Consider the following 17992-nt stretch of genomic DNA (forward strand, 5'->3'; position numbering starts at 1 on the left):
ATCCCCGTATTTTATATATTGATATCGTTGTTGCGTAACATTTTTTTTTTTTTTTACTTTATGATGTTTGTCAGCCGGACCGGCGGTCCTGGCTTCATGTTACTTGTATACCTCGTTGTGTAGCAACGGAGGACTTCTTCTTTTTAGTCGTCTTCTTCTTGACAGACTGGACGTAGCTTTGGCGTAAGGCCGCCCCCCCAGAGTCTGAAGACGTAACTGCACTTAAGGCGTGTCCAATTTCTAAGTCACAAGATAACCCTTACACTTATTTTTGAGGGCCAAAGATTGAGGGTTGAGAGTTAGGATGAAGGGAGGAATTGGAATTGGCCCCTTATCAGCTACTCGTCCTTGGGTGGGCTTGAACCACCAACCTTTCGGTTAACAGCCGAATGCGCTAGCCAATTGCGCCACAGAGACACAGTCGCTCAAGTATTTAATTAAAATATGGACATGGAAATAGTAACCCTATGCGTCATGCTGTTTGTGGAGGTTTCAAAAGCAACATTATATTGGCCACTCATCCCTTGGTGGGTTCGAACCAACAATCTTTTAGTTTTGAATGCAGACCAGAGTGACGCCCCCCCCCTCCAAAAAAAAAAAATATATATATATACAGTATATATATAATAATTGTCCACATGGGTTGGATGGGTTACAGGAATGAGGGTCTTTCATATCATTTATATTATCATCAGTGTGGTTGCTGTTATAATATCTACTCAGGCTTACGCCCTGTTCACACTGGACGTGGAAGCGCCGCCAAGCGCCGCCGAACGCTTCAATTCGGCGCCCATGTTAATCAGTGTAGTGGTTCACACCAGAACGGCGGGCGCCTCCCCTCGCGGATCGTGCCATACATTTACGCCAGTTCACGGGACGTGGAAGCGAAGCATATTTCAGACAGATTGTGTGGTCAGGTTCCATTAAAATCTGCCTGAGGCCAGCAGAACCGACACAGCAGGCTGCAGACTGCTGGAAGTCAACAGAACACAGTTAATGTTACAGTCGAAAGTTAAAGTCCAAGTGATTGTCACATTCTGCCAGGATGTGACAATTTTGTACAATTTTGGGAATCATTGGCTGATCCAACCCTTCAATTCCAACCCTGAATACTGAGTGCCAGGCAGAGAGGCAATGGAGACCACTTCTTCTGTCTTTGCTATGACCCGTCCAGGGATCGAACCCATAACCTACCAGTCTCAAGGCGACACTCTACCACTAGACCACTGAGCAGTTAGTTGAAATAGCCAATCAGATCCCGAGTCTCCAATGGCAAGGTCAGCTAGCTGGCTTTACGCTGAACTTCACACGTAAGCATCCTGTGATTGGACAAGAAGCCCTGGTGCATTGAGTTGGAGACAACGTTCAGTTTATTGGTCCAGTTTGGACAATAGTTGAAGCTCATTATTGTTTTAATTTAGGGTTGACTAAATATGACATCGCTTACGGCCTCCGCTAGAAATGCATATACCGTAATATGATATAATATAATATAATATAATATAATATAATATGTTCCCACAATGGAATGCAAACATATCACATTATACCATTATAATATAGAATAATAATAATTTCAATAATTAGTAAAAAAAAAAAAAAGTAAAATCACTAACAATATTAGTAGGGGATAATAATATTAATGTTGCAGTATAATATAATAAACATAATAATCGACATAGCATAAACATTTTAATGATTTTGTTTAAATGTAATATGTAATATATAATATAAAAATTACATCTAATATACAATATACATATTTGACATAATAGATAATATAAGATAATATTATATAATCACTATATATGAATTCACATGATCATGGGTGTTATGATGCAATAAAGTAAATACAATGTGAGTCAATGTGAGTAAAGTACCCATTCTCGACTTGTTCTGTAAAATAGTGGTTTGTGTGTGTGTGTGTGCGTGTGCATGCGTGCCCACTTTTGTCCCCTGTTTTTGCTGAGCAGCAGATCAAGCTGCTTTGCTAACTGTTGGTTGACCTTTGACCTTTGACTGTGTTCCTGCTGACTCTCTGCCTCCCCCCTCTGGTGACCACCTGGTCCTGCAGCCTGACATCAGTCACATCAGCTCATTGACTGGCACCAGTTCACTGCAAGGAAATACTCCCACTGTTCTCTGGATTGTCTTGTTGCTTTATTGCTTCAATTCAAAAGTTGATCATTCACATGACATTGTTGTGCAATATAGACTGATGGCATATTTCATGACTTATTGATTCACTATCGTCCCATTGAGCCCAACAACCAGAATCAAAAGACAAAATTCTCTCACAATATTTACATCCATTCATCTGATTCTTGACAAACGGATCAACAGTCAGAAAGTTCATCAGATGGATCAGTTGTTGAAAGGTCAAAGGTCAGGAAAGGTCCAGAGTGGAAACAGACCTCAGCTGTGTTTCCACAGTAATAAAGTTGTAATGTGGACTAATGACACATTATTAATCTGTGGGATGAATCGGCTGCAGAGGAAGAGAAACAACGTGGCACAAACATCCAGCAGCTGTGGAGACAAACATCAGGTGGGCAACAGTCACCAGGAGCACAAACAGGAAGTGGCCCTGCCCACCTTGTTTGACTGACAGCCGGAGACACTCGGCAACAAACGTTAAGACAGAAGAAGAATCAAAGGTGAGAATTCAGTTCAGTCTCTCGCTGACGACTTCAGACACACTTTCATCAACTCAGCTGAAGAACCTGAAGGAACATTGAGTCCAACATGTAGCGGCTGAGTGAAGGAGGTCTGGACTCTGTGGAGGAGCTTCATGGTTCCAGAGACGCTATAGAAGGACAGAAGACCTGCTCTGTGGTCCAGGTACACTCCCAGTCTGGAGGGCCGAGGACCTGAGACACCAGTGTTGATTTTGTTGTGATAAAACACATATTCACCTGGGGAACTACAGGATTTGTCATTGAATCCAAATAAACTTTCCTCTGACCCTCTGCTGATGTTCCTGTAGGCCACTGCTACACCAACCCCGTACAAAACCCCCCGGAGGCCCCTCCCCACTCTCAACTCCACCTCCCAGTAACATCGTCCAGTCAGACCTTCTCTACTCAGGACCTGCTTCCTGTCAGTGAATCTGTCTGGATGATCACAATAAGACTGAACCTGCATGCATGTCACTTTTCTGTTCTCCTCAGATAATAACACCGTGTTTGGATCCAGAGTGATTTGAGGTGAACATCTGAGGAAGTCCTCTCTGCTCCTGGGTTCTGGTACGTTCAGTAGAACATCAACGTTGCTCACTGTCCATGAGATGTTTGTCTGAGTCTCCATCAGAACTTGCTATATTTCATCTCTCAGCTTGGTCACAGCTGCTGCCACGTCCTCAAAGTATCTCCGAGGACGGATCTCCAGGCTGGAGGAGTCTGTCCTTCACTGCTTTATCAGCAGAGCCATTGATGGACTCCACCTCCTTCTGAAGCACCTTCAGGTCTTCCTCTGTGTGCTGGATCTTCTGCTGCATCTTCTGCCTGGTCTCCTCCAGCTCTCTCTGCCTCTCAGTCCTTTCTGCTGCTGCTGACACTGTGTGATGACCTTTATGATCATCCATACAGCATAAACCACAGATGATCTGCCAATCAGTGCAGCAGAATATTTTCATCACCTCATCATGACGAGGGCAGATGGTCTCCTGGAGCTGCTGGGTGAGTTCCACCAGCTTGTGTCTCTGTAGGGGAGCAGCATCACGATGATGCTGGAGGTAAGAGTCACAGGAGGAGGCCCGACAGACCAGACAGGACTTGAGGGCCTTCAGTTTCCTCCTAGTGCAGACATCACAGGCCACATCTCCAGCTCCAGCATAGCAGTGATCAGCAGGAGTATCTTGGAGTCCAGTCTTCTCCAGGGTCTCCACTAGAGCTGCTAACATGATGTTCTTCTCCAGGACAGGCCTCGGTTTGAAGGTCCTCCTACACTGAGGGCAGCTGTAGACTCTCTTCTCCTCCTCTGCATCCCAGTGGTCTTGGAGACATTTTCTGCAGTAGCTGTGTCCACGGGAAGTAGTCACTGCTGGATCCTTCAGAAGATCCAGACAGAGGCAACATGTCTGACCTGAAGGGGAGGAAACGACCAGTCAGGGCTGTGATTGGAGCACCGGGGGGGGGCTTCTAACCTCCTGACTCATTCCGGGAAGAGGAGTGTCACAGTGTGTGTGTGTGTGTGTGTGTGTGTGTGTGTGTGTGTGTGTGTGTGTTTGTACTTGTGAAGACAGATGAGGACAACGAATCACAGTTCATAGTTCACAATCTGAGTCGTCGTTTGCAGCTGATGTGATTGCTGCTGGGACACACACACACACACACACACACACACACACCAGTGCAACAAACACAGGTCCTTACACCTGTAAACAGAGTGTGTGTGTGTGTGTGTGTGTGTGTGTGTGTGTGTGTGTGTGTGTGTGTGTGTGTGTGCGTGCAGGGCTCTCAAGTATTGAATGCAGACCAGAGTGACACCTCCACCTCTAATTTTGTAAACGACGACGTTTACTAAACGTAAACACTATTTCAGCAGCCCTGGGTGGGCTTGAACCACCAACCTTTCATCTCACAGCCAAATACACTGGCTGATTGTGTCAAAAAGACATCTAAAAATGTACATTTAATAAAGATATGGACGTGGAAAGAGTAACTCTATGTCTCATGTTGATGATTCAAAAGAGAGATCCTACCAGCTACTCGTCCCTGGGTGGGCTTGAACCACCAACCTTTCGGTTAACAGCCGAACGCGCTAGCCTATTGCGCAACAGAGACATGCTAGGTTGAACATTTTTATAAAATTTGGACATTGAAATAGTAACCCGATGTTTCATGCTGTTTGTGGATGTTTCAAAAGTAACATCTTATTGGCCATTCATCCCTTGGTGCGCTTGAACCACCAACCTTTTAGTGAAAGGGCCAAATGCGCTAGCCAATTGAAGCAAAGAGACATAGTAGACATATTGTACATTAAATAAAAAGAAGGATATGGAAATACTAACTCTACAGTATGTTGATTGTATAGGTTCCCAAAGAGGTATATTATCAGCTAATCGTCTCTGGGTGGGCATGAACCAACAACCTTTCGGTTAACAGCCGAATGCGCTATCCAATTGCAGCAAAGAGACATATTACAATTTACATTTAATAAAATTATGGACATGTAAATAGTAACTTTATGTTTCACACTGTTTGTGGAGGTTTCAAACGCAACATATTATTGGTCACTCATCCATGGGTGGGCTCAAACCACCAACCTTTCGGTTAAAAGCCGAATGCCCTAGCCAATTGTACCACAGAGACATGTCTTATTGTACATTTCATAAAAAATTTGTACATTGAAATAGAAACGTCATTTTGCAAATTGTGGAGGTTTCTGAAGAGAGATTTTATCAGCTACTCGTCCCTGGGTGGGCTTGAACCAGCAACCTTTCGGTTAAGAGCCAAATACACTAGCTGATTGTGTCAAAGAGACATCTAAAAATGTACATTTAATAAAGATATGGACGTGGAAAGAGTAACTCTATGTCTCATGTTGATGTTTCCAAAGAGAAACATCAACAGCTACTCGTCCCTGGGTGGGCTTGAACCACCAACCTTTCGGTTAACAGCCGAACGCGCTAGCCTATTGCGCCACAGGGACATATTATAATGTACATTTAATAAAAATATGGACATGTAAATAGTAACTTTATGTTTGACGCTGTTTCTGGAGGTTTCAAAAGCAAAATATTATCGGTCACTCATCCATGGGTGGGCTCAAACCACCAACCTTTCGGTTAACAGGCGAATGCCCTAGCCAATTGTGCCACAGAGACATGTCTTATTGTACATTTCATAAAGATTTGTATATTGAAATAGAAACGTCATTTTGCAAATTGTGGAGGTTTCTAAAGAGAGATTTTATCAGCTACTCGTCCCTGGGTGGGTTTGAACCAGCAACCTTTCGGTTAAGAGCCAAATACACTAGCTGATTGTGTCAAAGAGACATCTAAAAATGTACATTTAATAAAGATATGGACGTGGAAAGAGTAACTCTATGTCTCATGTTGATGTTTCCAAAGAGAGATCCTACCAGCTACTCGTCCCTGGGTGGGCTTGAACCACCAACCTTTCGGTTAACAGCCGAACGCGCTAGCCTATTGCGCCACAGAGACATGCTAGATTAAACATTTTTATAAAATTTGGACATTGAAATAGTAACCCTATGTTTCATGCTGTTTGTGGATGTTTCAAAAGTAACATCTTATTGGCCATTCATCCCTTGGTGCGCTTGAACCACCAACCTTTTAGTGAAAGGGCCAAATGCGCTAGCCAATTGAAGCAAAGAGACATAGTAGACATATTGTACATTTAATAAAAAGAAGGATATGGAAATACTAACTCTACAGTATGTTGATTGTATAGGTTCCCAAAGAGGTATATTATCAGCTAATCGTCTCTGGGTGGGCTTGAACCAACAACCTTTCGGTTAACAGCCGAATGCGCTATCCAATTGCAGCAAAGAGACATATTACAATTTACATTTAATAAAATTATGGACATGTAAATAGTAACTTTATGTTTCACACTGTTTGTGGAGGTTTCAAACGCAACATATTATTGGTCACTCATCCATGGGTGGGCTCAAACCACCAACCTTTCGGTTAACAGCCGAATGCTCTTGCCAATTGCACCACAGAGACATGTCTTATTGTACATTTCATAAAAATTTGTACATTGAAATAGAAATGTCATTTTGCAAATTGTGGAGGTTTCTAAAGAGAGATTTTATCAGCTACTCGTCCCTGGGTGGGCTTGAACCACCAAACTTTCGGTTAAGAGCCAAATACATTAGCTGATTGTGTCAAAGAGACATCTAAAAATGTACATTTAATAAAGATATGGACGTGGAAAGAGTAACTCTATGTCTCATGTTGATGTTTCCAAAGAGAAACATCAACTCGTCCCTGGGTGGGCTTGAACCACCAACCTTTCGGTTAACAGCCGAACGCGCTAGCCTATTGCGCCACAGAGACATATTATAATGTACATTTAATAAAAATATGGACATGTAAATAGTAACTTTATGTTTGACGCTGTTTCTGGAGGTTTCAAAAGCAACATATTATTGGTCACTCATCCATGGGTGGGCTCAAACCACCAACCATTCGGTTAACAGCCGAATGCCCTAGCCAATTGTGCCACAGAGACATGTCTTATTGTACATTTCATAAAAATTTGTACATTGAAATAGAAAAGTCATTTTGCAAATTGTGGAGGTTTCTAAAGAGAGATTTTATCAGCTACTCGTCCCTGGGTGGGCTTGAACCAGCAACTTTTCATTTCACAGCCAAATACACCATCTGATTGTGTCAAAGAGACATCTAAAAATGTACATTTAATAAAGATAAGAACGTCGAAAGAGTAACTCTATGTCTCATGTTGAGGTTTCCAAAGAGAGATCTTATGAGCTACTCGTCCCTGGGTGGGCTTGAACCACCAACCTTTCGGTTAACAGCCGAACGCGCTAGCCAATTGCGCCACAGAGACATGCTAGATTAAACATTTTTATAAAATTTGGACATTGAAATAGTAACCCTATGTTTCATGCTGTTTGTGGATGTTTCAAAAGTAACATCTTATTGGCCATTCATCCCTTGGTGCGCTTGAACCACCAACCTTTTAGTGAAAGGGCCAAATGCGCTAGCCAATTGCAGCAAAGAGACATAGTAGACATATTGTACATTTAATAAAAAGGACATGGAAATACTAACTCTACAGTATGTTGCATGTTGATTGTGAAGGTTTCCAAAGAGGTATCTTATCAGCTACTCATGCCTGGGTGGACTCAAACCACCAACCTTTCGGTTAACAGCCGAATGCTCTTGCCAATTGCACCACAGAGACATGTCTTATTGTACATTTCATAAAAATTTGTACATTGAAATAGAAATGTCATTTTGCAAATTGTGGAGGTTTCTAAAGAGAGATTTTATCAGCTACTCGTCCCTGGGTGGGCTTGAACCACCAAACTTTCGGTTAAGAGCCAAATACATTAGCTGATTGTGTCAAAGAGACATCTAAAAATGTACATTTAATAAAGATATGGACGTGGAAAGAGTAACTCTATGTCTCATGTTGATGTTTCCAAAGAGAGATCCTACCAGCTACTCGTCCCTGGGTGGGCTTGAACCACCAACCTTTCGGTTAACAGCCGAACGCGCTAGCCTATTGCGCCACAGAGACATGCTAGATTAAACATTTTTATAAAATTTGGACATTGAAATAGTAACCCTATGTTTCATGCTGTTTGTGGATGTTTCAAAAGTAACATCTTATTGGCCATTCATCCCTTGGTGCGCTTGAACCACCAACCTTTTAGTGAAAGGGCCAAATGCGCTAGCCAATTGAAGCAAAGAGACATAGTAGACATATTGTACATTTAATAAAAAGAAGGATATGGAAATACTAACTCTACAGTATGTTGATTGTATAGGTTCCCAAAGAGGTATATTATCAGCTAATCGTCTCTGGGTGGGCTTGAACCAACAACCTTTCGGTTAACAGCCGAATGCGCTATCCAATTGCAGCAAAGAGACATATTACAATTTACATTTAATAAAATTATGGACATGTAAATAGTAACTTTATGTTTCACACTGTTTGTGGAGGTTTCAAACGCAACATATTATTGGTCACTCATCCATGGGTGGGCTCAAACCACCAACCTTTCGGCTAACAGCCGAATGCCCTAGCCAATTGTACCACAGAGACATGTCTTATTGTACATTTTATAAAAAAATTTGTACATTGAAATAGAAAAGTCATTTTGCAAATTGTGGAGGTTTCTGAAGAGAGATTTTATCAGCTACTCGTCCCTGGGTGGGCTTGAACCAACAACCTTTCGGTTAACAGCCGAATGCGCTATCCAATTGCAGCAAAGAGACATATTACAATTTACATTTAATAAAATTATGGACATGTAAATAGTAACTTTATGTTTCACACTGTTTGCGGAGGTTTCAAACGCAACATATTATTGGTCACTCATCCATGGGTGGGCTCAAACCACCAACCTTTCGGTTAACAGCCGAATGCTCTTGCCAATTGCACCACAGAGACATGTCTTATTGTACATTTCATAAAAATTTGTACATTGAAATAGAAATGTCATTTTGCAAATTGTGGAGGTTTCTAAAGAGAGATTTTATCAGCTACTCGTCCCTGGGTGGGCTTGAACCACCAAACTTTCGGTTAAGAGCCAAATACATTAGCTGATTGTGTCAAAGAGACATCTAAAAATGTACATTTAATAAAGATATGGACGTGGAAAGAGTAACTCTATGTCTCATGTTGATGTTTCCAAAGAGAAACATCAACTCGTCCCTGGGTGGGCTTGAACCACCAACCTTTCGGTTAACAGCCGAACGCGCTAGCCTATTGCGCCACAGAGACATATTATAATGTACATTTAATAAAAATATGGACATGTAAATAGTAACTTTATGTTTGACGCTGTTTCTGGAGGTTTCAAAAGCAACATATTATTGGTCACTCATCCATGGGTGGGCTCAAACCACCAACCATTCGGTTAACAGCCGAATGCCCTAGCCAATTGTGCCACAGAGACATGTCTTATTGTACATTTCATAAAAATTTGTACATTGAAATAGAAAAGTCATTTTGCAAATTGTGGAGGTTTCTAAAGAGAGATTTTATCAGCTACTCGTCCCTGGGTGGGCTTGAACCAGCAACTTTTCATTTCACAGCCAAATACACCATCTGATTGTGTCAAAGAGACATCTAAAAATGTACATTTAATAAAGATAAGAACGTCGAAAGAGTAACTCTATGTCTCATGTTGAGGTTTCCAAAGAGAGATCTTATGAGCTACTCGTCCCTGGGTGGGCTTGAACCACCAACCTTTCGGTTAACAGCCGAACGCGCTAGCCAATTGCGCCACAGAGACATGCTAGATTAAACATTTTTATAAAATTTGGACATTGAAATAGTAACCCTATGTTTCATGCTGTTTGTGGATGTTTCAAAAGTAACATCTTATTGGCCATTCATCCCTTGGTGCGCTTGAACCACCAACCTTTTAGTGAAAGGGCCAAATGCGCTAGCCAATTGCAGCAAAGAGACATAGTAGACATATTGTACATTTAATAAAAAGGACATGGAAATACTAACTCTACAGTATGTTGCATGTTGATTGTGAAGGTTTCCAAAGAGGTATCTTATCAGCTACTCATGCCTGGGTGGACTCAAACCACCAACCTTTCGGTTAACAGCCGAATGCTCTTGCCAATTGCACCACAGAGACATGTCTTATTGTACATTTCATAAAAATTTGTACATTGAAATAGAAATGTCATTTTGCAAATTGTGGAGGTTTCTAAAGAGAGATTTTATCAGCTACTCGTCCCTGGGTGGGCTTGAACCACCAAACTTTCGGTTAAGAGCCAAATACATTAGCTGATTGTGTCAAAGAGACATCTAAAAATGTACATTTAATAAAGATATGGACGTGGAAAGAGTAACTCTATGTCTCATGTTGATGATTCAAAAGAGAGATCCTACCAGCTACTCGTCCCTGGGTGGGCTTGAACCACCAACCTTTCGGTTAACAGCCGAACGCGCTAGCCTATTGCGCCACAGAGACATGCTAGATTAAACATTTTTATAAAATTTGGACATTGAAATAGTAACCCTATGTTTCATGCTGTTTGTGGATGTTTCAAAAGTAACATCTTATTGGCCATTCATCCCTTGGTGCGCTTGAACCACCAACCTTTTAGTGAAAGGGCCAAATGCGCTAGCCAATTGAAGCAAAGAGACATAGTAGACATATTGTACATTTAATAAAAAGAAGGATATGGAAATACTAACTCTACAGTATGTTGATTGTATAGGTTCCCAAAGAGGTATATTATCAGCTAATCGTCTCTGGGTGGGCTTGAACCAACAACCTTTCGGTTAACAGCCGAATGCGCTATCCAATTGCAGCAAAGAGACATATTACAATTTACATTTAATAAAATTATGGACATGTAAATAGTAACTTTATGTTTCACACTGTTTGTGGAGGTTTCAAACGCAACATATTATTGGTCACTCATCCATGGGTGGGCTCAAACCACCACCCTTTCGGCTAACAGCCGAATGCCCTAGCCAATTGTACCACAGAGACATGTCTTATTGTACATTTTATAAAAAAATTTGTACATTGAAATAGAAAAGTCATTTTGCAAATTGTGGAGGTTTCTGAAGAGAGATTTTATCAGCTACTCGTCCCTGGGTGGGCTTGAACCAACAACCTTTCGGTTAACAGCCGAATGCGCTATCCAATTGCAGCAAAGAGACATATTACAATTTACATTTAATAAAATTATGGACATGTAAATAGTAACTTTATGTTTCACACTGTTTGTGGAGGTTTCAAACGCAACATATTATTGGTCACTCATCCATGGGTGGGCTCAAACCACCAACCTTTCGGTTAACAGCCGAATGCTCTTGCCAATTGCACCACAGAGACATGTCTTATTGTACATTTCATAAAAATTTGTACATTGAAATAGAAATGTCATTTTGCAAATTGTGGAGGTTTCTAAAGAGAGATTTTATCAGCTACTCGTCCCTGGGTGGGCTTGAACCACCAAACTTTCGGTTAAGAGCCAAATACATTAGCTGATTGTGTCAAAGAGACATCTAAAAATGTACATTTAATAAAGATATGGACGTGGAAAGAGTAACTCTATGTCTCATGTTGATGTTTCCAAAGAGAAACATCAACTCGTCCCTGGGTGGGCTTGAACCACCAACCTTTCTGTTAACAGCCGAACGCGCTAGCCTATTGCGCCACAGAGACATATTATAATGTACATTTAATAAAAATATGGACATGTAAATAGTAACTTTATGTTTGACGCTGTTTCTGGAGGTTTCAAAAGCAACATATTATTGGTCACTCATCCATGGGTGGGCTCAAACCACCAACCATTCGGTTAACAGCCGAATGCCCTAGCCAATTGTGCCACAGAGACATGTCTTATTGTACATTTCATAAAAATTTGTACATTGAAATAGAAAAGTCATTTTGCAAATTGTGGAGGTTTCTAAAGAGAGATTTTATCAGCTACTCGTCCCTGGGTGGACTTGAACCAGCAACCTTTCGGTTAAGAGCCAAATACACTAGCTGATTGTGTCAAAGAGACATCTAAAAATGTACATTTAATAAAGATATGGACGTGGAAAGAGTAACTCTATGTCTCATGTTGATTGTGGAGGTTTCCAAAGAGAGATCTTATGAGCTACTCGTCCCTGGGTGGGCTTGAACCACCAACCTTTCGGTTAACAGCCGAACGCTCTAGCCTATTGCGCCACAGAGACATGCTAGATTAAACATTTTTATAAAATTTGGACATTGAAATAGTAACCCTATGTTTCATGCTGTTTGTGGATGTATCAAAAGTAACATCTTATTGGTGAAAGGGCCAAATGCGCTAGCCAATGGCAGCAAAGAGACATAGTAGACATATTGTACATTTAATAAAAAGGACATGGAAATACTAACTCTACAGTATGTTGCATGTTGATTGTGAAGGTTTCCAAAGAGGTATCTTATCAGCTACTCATGCCTGGGTGGACTCAAACCACCAACCTTTCGGTTAACAGTCAAATACATGGAAATAGGAACTTTATGTTTCATGCTGTTTGTGGAGGTTTCAAAAGCAGCATATTATTGGCCACTCATCCCTTGGTGGGCTTGAACCAGCAACCTTTCGGTTAAGAGCCAAATACACTAGCTGATTGTGTCAAAGAGACATCTAAAAATGTACATTTAATAAAGATATGGACGTGGAAAGAGTAACTCTATGTCTCATGTTGATTGTGGAGGTTTCCAAAGAGAGATCGTACCAGCTACTCGTCCCTGGGTGGGCTTGAACCACCAACCTTTCGGTTAACAGCCGAATGCGCTAGCCAATTGTGCCACTGAGACATATTACAATTTACATTTAATAAAATTATGGACATGTAAATAGTAACTTTATGTTTCACACTGTTTGTGGAGGTTTCAAACGCAACATATTATTGGTCACTCATCCATGGGTGGGCTTGAAGCCACAATCTTTTAGCAGGGCTCTCAAGTATTGAATGCAGATCAGAGTGACACCTCCACCAATTTTGTAAACGACAACGTTTACTAAACATAAACACTATTTCAGCAGCAGGTGTATTAGCTCAGCACCAAGCAGTAAAACGCAGTTTCTATTTAACTAGCAGCTAGTTACCGTTGGTCAGCCGTTAACATAACAAACCCGCTGTCTGTCACAGTGAAACTGTTTTTATTTGTTGACTACCGTCATTCAAACAACCTAATATACTAACTCTACAGTATGTTGCATGTTGATTGTATAGGTTCCCAAAGAGGTATCTTATCAGCTACTCGTCCCTGGGTGGGCTTGAACCACCAAACTTTCGGTTAAGAGCCAAATACACTAGCTGATTGTGTCAAAGAGACATCTAAAAATGTACATTTAATAAAGATATGGACGTGGAAAGAGTAACTCTATGTCTCATGTTGATTGTGGAGGTTTCCAAAGAGAGCTCCTACCAGCTACTCGTCCCTGGGTGGGCTTGAACCACCAACCTTTTGGTTAACAGCCGAACGCTCTAGCCTATTGCGCCACAGAGACATATCATAATGTACATTTAATAAAAATATGGACATGTAAATAGTAACTTTATGTTTCACACTGTTTCTGGAGGTTTCAAAAGCAACATATTATTGGTCACTCATCCATGGGTGGGCTCAAACCACCAACCATTCCGTTAACAGCCGAATGCCCTAGCCAATTGTGCCACAGAGACATGTCTTATTGTACATTTCATAAAAATTTGTATATTGAAATAGAAACGTCATTTTGCAAATTGTGGAGGTTTCTAAAGAGAGATTTTATCAGCTACTCGTCCCTCGGTGGGTTTGAACCAGCAACCTTTCGGTTAAGAGCCAAATACACTAGCTGATTGTGTCAAAGAGACATCTAAAAATGTACATTTAATAAAGATATGGACGTGGAAAGAGTAACTCTATGTCTCATGTTGATTGTGGAGGTTTCCAAAGAGAGATCCTACCAGCTACTCGTCCCTGGGTGGGCTTGAACCACCAACCTTTCGGTTAACAGCCGAACGCGCTAGCCTATTGCGCCACAGAGACATGCTAGATTAAACATTTTTATAAAATTTGGACATTGAAATAGTAACCCTATGTTTCATGCTGTTTGTGGATGTTTCAAAAGTAACATCTTATTGGCCATTCATCCCTTGGTGCGCTTGAACCACCAACCTTTTAGTGAAAGGGCCAAATGCGCTAGCCAATTGCAGCAAAGAGACATAGTAGACATATTGTACATTTAATAAAAAGAAGGATATGGAAATACTAACTCTACAGTATGTTGATTGTATAGGTTCCCAAAGAGGTATATTATCAGCTAATCGTCTCTGGGTGGGCTTGAACCAACAACCTTTCGGTTAACAGCCGAATGCGCTATCCAATTGCAGCAAAGAGACATATTACAATTTACATTTAATAAAATTATGGACGTGGAAAGAGTAACTCTATGTCTCATGTTGATTGTGGAGGTTTCCAAAGAGAGATCCTACCAGCTACTCGTCCCTGGGTGGGCTTGAACCACCAACCTTTCGGTTAACAGCCGAACGCGCTAGCCTATTGCGCCACAGAGACATATTATAAGGTACATTTAATAAAAATATGGACATGTAAATAGTAACTTTATGTTTCACACTGTTTCTGGAGGTTTCAAAAGCAACATATTATTGGTCACTCATCCATGGGTGGGCTCAAACCACCAACTATTCGGTTAACAGCTGAATGCCCTAGCCAATTGTACCACAGAGACATGTCTTATTGTCCATTTCATAAAGATTTGTATATTGAAATAGAAACATCATTTTGCAAATTGTGGAGGTTTCTAAAGAGAGATTTTATCAGCTACTCGTCCCTGGGTGGGCTTGAACCAACAACCTTTCGGTTAAGAGCCAAATACACTAGCTGATTGTGTCAAAGAGACATCTAAAAATGTACATTTAATAAAGATATGGATGTGGAAAGAGTAACTCTATGTCTCATGTTGATGTTTCCAAAGAGAGATCCTACCAGCTACTCGTCCCTGGGTGGGCTTGAACCAACAACCTTTCGGTTAACAGCCGAATGCGCTATCCAATTGCAGCAAAGAGACATATTACAATTTACATTTAATAAAATTATGGACATGTAAATAGTAACTTTATGTTTCACACTGTTTGTGGAGGTTTCAAACGCAACATATTATTGGTCACTCATCCATGGGTGGGCTCAAACCACCAACCTTTCGGTTAACAGCCGAATGCCCTAGCCAATTGTACCACAGAGACATGTCTTATTCTACATTTCATAAAAAATTTGTACATTGAAATAGAAACGTCATTTTGCAAATTGTGGAGGTTTCTGAAGAGAGATTTTATCAGCTACTCGTCCCTGGGTGGGCTTGAACCAACAACCTTTCGGTTAACAGCCGAATGCGCTATCCAATTGCAGCAAAGAGACATATTACAATTTACATTTAATAAAATTATGGACATGTAAATAGTAACTTTATGTTTCACACTGTTTGTGGAGGTTTCAAACGCAACATATTATTGGTCACTCATCCATGGGTGGGCTCAAACCACCAACCATTCGGTTAACAGCCGAATGCCCTAGCCAATTGTGCCACAGAGACATGTCTTATTGTACATTTCATAAAAATTTGTACATTGAAATAGAAAAGTCATTTTGCAAATTGTGGAGGTTTCTAAAGAGAGATTTTATCAGCTACTCGTCCCTGGGTGGGCTTGAACCAGCAACTTTTCATTTCACAGCCAAATACACCATCTGATTGTGTCAAAGAGACATCTAAAAATGTACATTTAATAAAGATAAGAACGTCGAAAGAGTAACTCTATGTCTCATGTTGAGGTTTCCAAAGAGAGATCTTATGAGCTACTCGTCCCTGGGTGGGCTTGAACCACCAACCTTTCGGTTAACAGCCGAACGCGCTAGCCAATTGCGCCACAGGGACATGCTAGATCAAGAATTTTATAAAATTTGGACATTGAAATAGTAACCCTATGTTTCATGCTGTTTGTGGATGTTTCAAAAGTAACATCTTATTGGCCATTCATCCCTTGGTGCGCTTGAACCACCAACATTTTAGTGAAAGGGCCAAATGCGCTAGCCAATTGCAGCAAAGAGACATAGTAGACATATTGTACATTTAATAAAAAGGACATGGAAATACTAACTCTACAGTATGTTGCATGTTGATTGTGAAGGTTTCCAAAGAGGTATCTTATCAGCTACTCATGCCTGGGTGGACTCAAACCACCAACCTTTCGGTTAACAGCCGAATGCTCTTGCCAATTGCACCACAGAGACATGTCTTATTGTACATTTCATAAAAATTTGTACATTGAAATAGAAATGTCATTTTGCAAATTGTGGAGGTTTCTAAAGAGAGATTTTATTAGCTACTCGTCCCTGGGTGGGCTTGAACCAGCAACCTTTCGGTTAAGAGCCAAATACACTAGCTGATTGTGTCAAAGAGACATCTAAAAATGTACATTTAATAAAGATATGAACGTGGAAAGAGTAACTCTATGTCTCATGTTGATTGTGGAGGTTTCCAAAGAGAGATCCTACCAGCTACTCGTCCCTGGGTGGGCTTGAACCACCAACCTTTCGGTTAACAGCCGAACGCGCTAGCCTATTGCGCCACAGAGACATGCTAGATTAAACATTTTTATAAAATTTAGACATTGAAATAGTAACCCTATGTTTCATGCTGTTTGTGGATGTTTCAAAAGTAAGATCTTATTGGTGAAAGAGCCAAATGCGCTAGCCAATGGCAGCAAAGAGACATAGTAGACATATTGTACATTTAATAAAAAGGACATGGAAATACTAACTCTACAGTATGTTGCATGTTGATTGTGAAGGTTTCCAAAGAGGTATCTTATCAGCTACTCATGCCTGGGTGGACTCAAACCACCAACCTTTCGGTTAACAGTCAAATACATGGAAATAGGAACTTTATGTTTCATGCTGTTTGTGGAGGTTTCAAAAGCAACATATTATTGGCCACTCATCCCTTGGTGGGCTTGAACCCACAATCTCTTAGCTGGGCTCTCAAGTACTGAATGCAGATCAGAGTGACACCTCCACCAATTTTGTAAACGACGACCTTTACTGAACGTAAACACTATTTCAGCAGTAGGTGTATTAGCTCAGCACTAAGCAGTAGAACAAAGTTTCTATTTAACTTGCAGCTAGTTACCGTTGGTCGCCGTTAACATAACAAACCCGCAAACCCCAAAGAGACATAGTACACATTTAATTAGAAGAAGGACATGGAAATACTAACTCTACAGAATGTTGCATGTTGATTGTATAGGTTCCCAAAAAGGTATCTTAACAGCTAGAAGTCCCTGGGTGGGCTTGAACCACCAACCTTTCAGTTCACAGCCAAATGCGCTAGCCAATTGCGCCACAGAGACATGGCTTATTGTACATTTCATAAAAGTTTGGATATGGTGTTACGGTCCACTTTTTGTTTTAGTTGCATGGTGTTTCCCGGGTTTGTTTTGTTCTCTCTCCCTCCCTCTGTTGCTCTCTGCAGGCCCGAATTCGCCATCACCACCATCATCTGCTGCATCTCCCAGTCACCTCACCTGCTGCTGATCAGAGCACCCATCAGCTGCTCGATAAAAGGGCGGGGTCCAGCCCTTCTATCCTCCTCTACATGCTTCACACCAGCCACATGACCGTTGCTCCTGAGTCGGTCCCATTTTGTTTCTCCTCGTTTTGCCATTTTTGTATGCCCTGCCTTGGGACAGGTAAGAAAGGGGGCCTCCATACACAGGCATCACGTTGCCTCCTAAATGCTCGGTGGCCCACT

At 41.1% G+C, this 17992-nt stretch overlaps 19 non-coding genes across 19 annotated transcripts; all 19 read right to left on the bottom strand.

The window, feature by feature from the left end:
- Nucleotides 1-343: 343 nt before the first annotated feature.
- trnan-guu (transfer RNA asparagine (anticodon GUU)) lies at nucleotides 344-417 on the bottom strand. Its single transcript has one exon. It is a non-coding gene; the product is annotated as a tRNA-Asn (tRNA).
- Nucleotides 418-4710: 4293 nt separating this feature from the next.
- On the bottom strand, nucleotides 4711-4784 carry trnan-guu (transfer RNA asparagine (anticodon GUU)). The gene has a single exon. It is a non-coding gene; the product is annotated as a tRNA-Asn (tRNA).
- Nucleotides 4785-5578: 794 nt separating this feature from the next.
- Nucleotides 5579-5652, bottom strand: trnan-guu (transfer RNA asparagine (anticodon GUU)). Its single transcript has one exon. It is a non-coding gene; the product is annotated as a tRNA-Asn (tRNA).
- A 440-nt stretch (nucleotides 5653-6092) lies between these two features.
- On the bottom strand, nucleotides 6093-6166 carry trnan-guu (transfer RNA asparagine (anticodon GUU)). Its single transcript has one exon. It is a non-coding gene; the product is annotated as a tRNA-Asn (tRNA).
- Nucleotides 6167-6953: 787 nt separating this feature from the next.
- On the bottom strand, nucleotides 6954-7027 carry trnan-guu (transfer RNA asparagine (anticodon GUU)). The gene has a single exon. It is a non-coding gene; the product is annotated as a tRNA-Asn (tRNA).
- A 440-nt stretch (nucleotides 7028-7467) lies between these two features.
- trnan-guu (transfer RNA asparagine (anticodon GUU)) lies at nucleotides 7468-7541 on the bottom strand. Its single transcript has one exon. It is a non-coding gene; the product is annotated as a tRNA-Asn (tRNA).
- A 622-nt stretch (nucleotides 7542-8163) lies between these two features.
- Nucleotides 8164-8237, bottom strand: trnan-guu (transfer RNA asparagine (anticodon GUU)). The gene has a single exon. It is a non-coding gene; the product is annotated as a tRNA-Asn (tRNA).
- Nucleotides 8238-9372: 1135 nt separating this feature from the next.
- Nucleotides 9373-9446, bottom strand: trnan-guu (transfer RNA asparagine (anticodon GUU)). The gene has a single exon. It is a non-coding gene; the product is annotated as a tRNA-Asn (tRNA).
- A 440-nt stretch (nucleotides 9447-9886) lies between these two features.
- Nucleotides 9887-9960, bottom strand: trnan-guu (transfer RNA asparagine (anticodon GUU)). Its single transcript has one exon. It is a non-coding gene; the product is annotated as a tRNA-Asn (tRNA).
- A 622-nt stretch (nucleotides 9961-10582) lies between these two features.
- Nucleotides 10583-10656, bottom strand: trnan-guu (transfer RNA asparagine (anticodon GUU)). Its single transcript has one exon. It is a non-coding gene; the product is annotated as a tRNA-Asn (tRNA).
- Nucleotides 10657-11791: 1135 nt separating this feature from the next.
- trnan-guu (transfer RNA asparagine (anticodon GUU)) lies at nucleotides 11792-11865 on the bottom strand. Its single transcript has one exon. It is a non-coding gene; the product is annotated as a tRNA-Asn (tRNA).
- Nucleotides 11866-12312: 447 nt separating this feature from the next.
- trnan-guu (transfer RNA asparagine (anticodon GUU)) lies at nucleotides 12313-12386 on the bottom strand. Its single transcript has one exon. It is a non-coding gene; the product is annotated as a tRNA-Asn (tRNA).
- A 536-nt stretch (nucleotides 12387-12922) lies between these two features.
- On the bottom strand, nucleotides 12923-12996 carry trnan-guu (transfer RNA asparagine (anticodon GUU)). Its single transcript has one exon. It is a non-coding gene; the product is annotated as a tRNA-Asn (tRNA).
- A 623-nt stretch (nucleotides 12997-13619) lies between these two features.
- Nucleotides 13620-13693, bottom strand: trnan-guu (transfer RNA asparagine (anticodon GUU)). Its single transcript has one exon. It is a non-coding gene; the product is annotated as a tRNA-Asn (tRNA).
- A 447-nt stretch (nucleotides 13694-14140) lies between these two features.
- On the bottom strand, nucleotides 14141-14214 carry trnan-guu (transfer RNA asparagine (anticodon GUU)). The gene has a single exon. It is a non-coding gene; the product is annotated as a tRNA-Asn (tRNA).
- Nucleotides 14215-14668: 454 nt separating this feature from the next.
- Nucleotides 14669-14742, bottom strand: trnan-guu (transfer RNA asparagine (anticodon GUU)). Its single transcript has one exon. It is a non-coding gene; the product is annotated as a tRNA-Asn (tRNA).
- A 1301-nt stretch (nucleotides 14743-16043) lies between these two features.
- Nucleotides 16044-16117, bottom strand: trnan-guu (transfer RNA asparagine (anticodon GUU)). The gene has a single exon. It is a non-coding gene; the product is annotated as a tRNA-Asn (tRNA).
- A 628-nt stretch (nucleotides 16118-16745) lies between these two features.
- On the bottom strand, nucleotides 16746-16819 carry trnan-guu (transfer RNA asparagine (anticodon GUU)). The gene has a single exon. It is a non-coding gene; the product is annotated as a tRNA-Asn (tRNA).
- Nucleotides 16820-17517: 698 nt separating this feature from the next.
- trnah-gug (transfer RNA histidin (anticodon GUG)) lies at nucleotides 17518-17591 on the bottom strand. The gene has a single exon. It is a non-coding gene; the product is annotated as a tRNA-His (tRNA).
- Nucleotides 17592-17992: the final 401 nt, after the last annotated feature.

This window comes from Nelusetta ayraudi, unplaced genomic scaffold, assembly GCF_046127955.1.
Source record: "Nelusetta ayraudi isolate G7.1 ecotype Tasmania unplaced genomic scaffold, CSIRO-AGI_Nayr_v1 ptg000135l, whole genome shotgun sequence".
Lineage (NCBI taxonomy): Eukaryota > Metazoa > Chordata > Actinopteri > Tetraodontiformes > Monacanthidae > Nelusetta > Nelusetta ayraudi.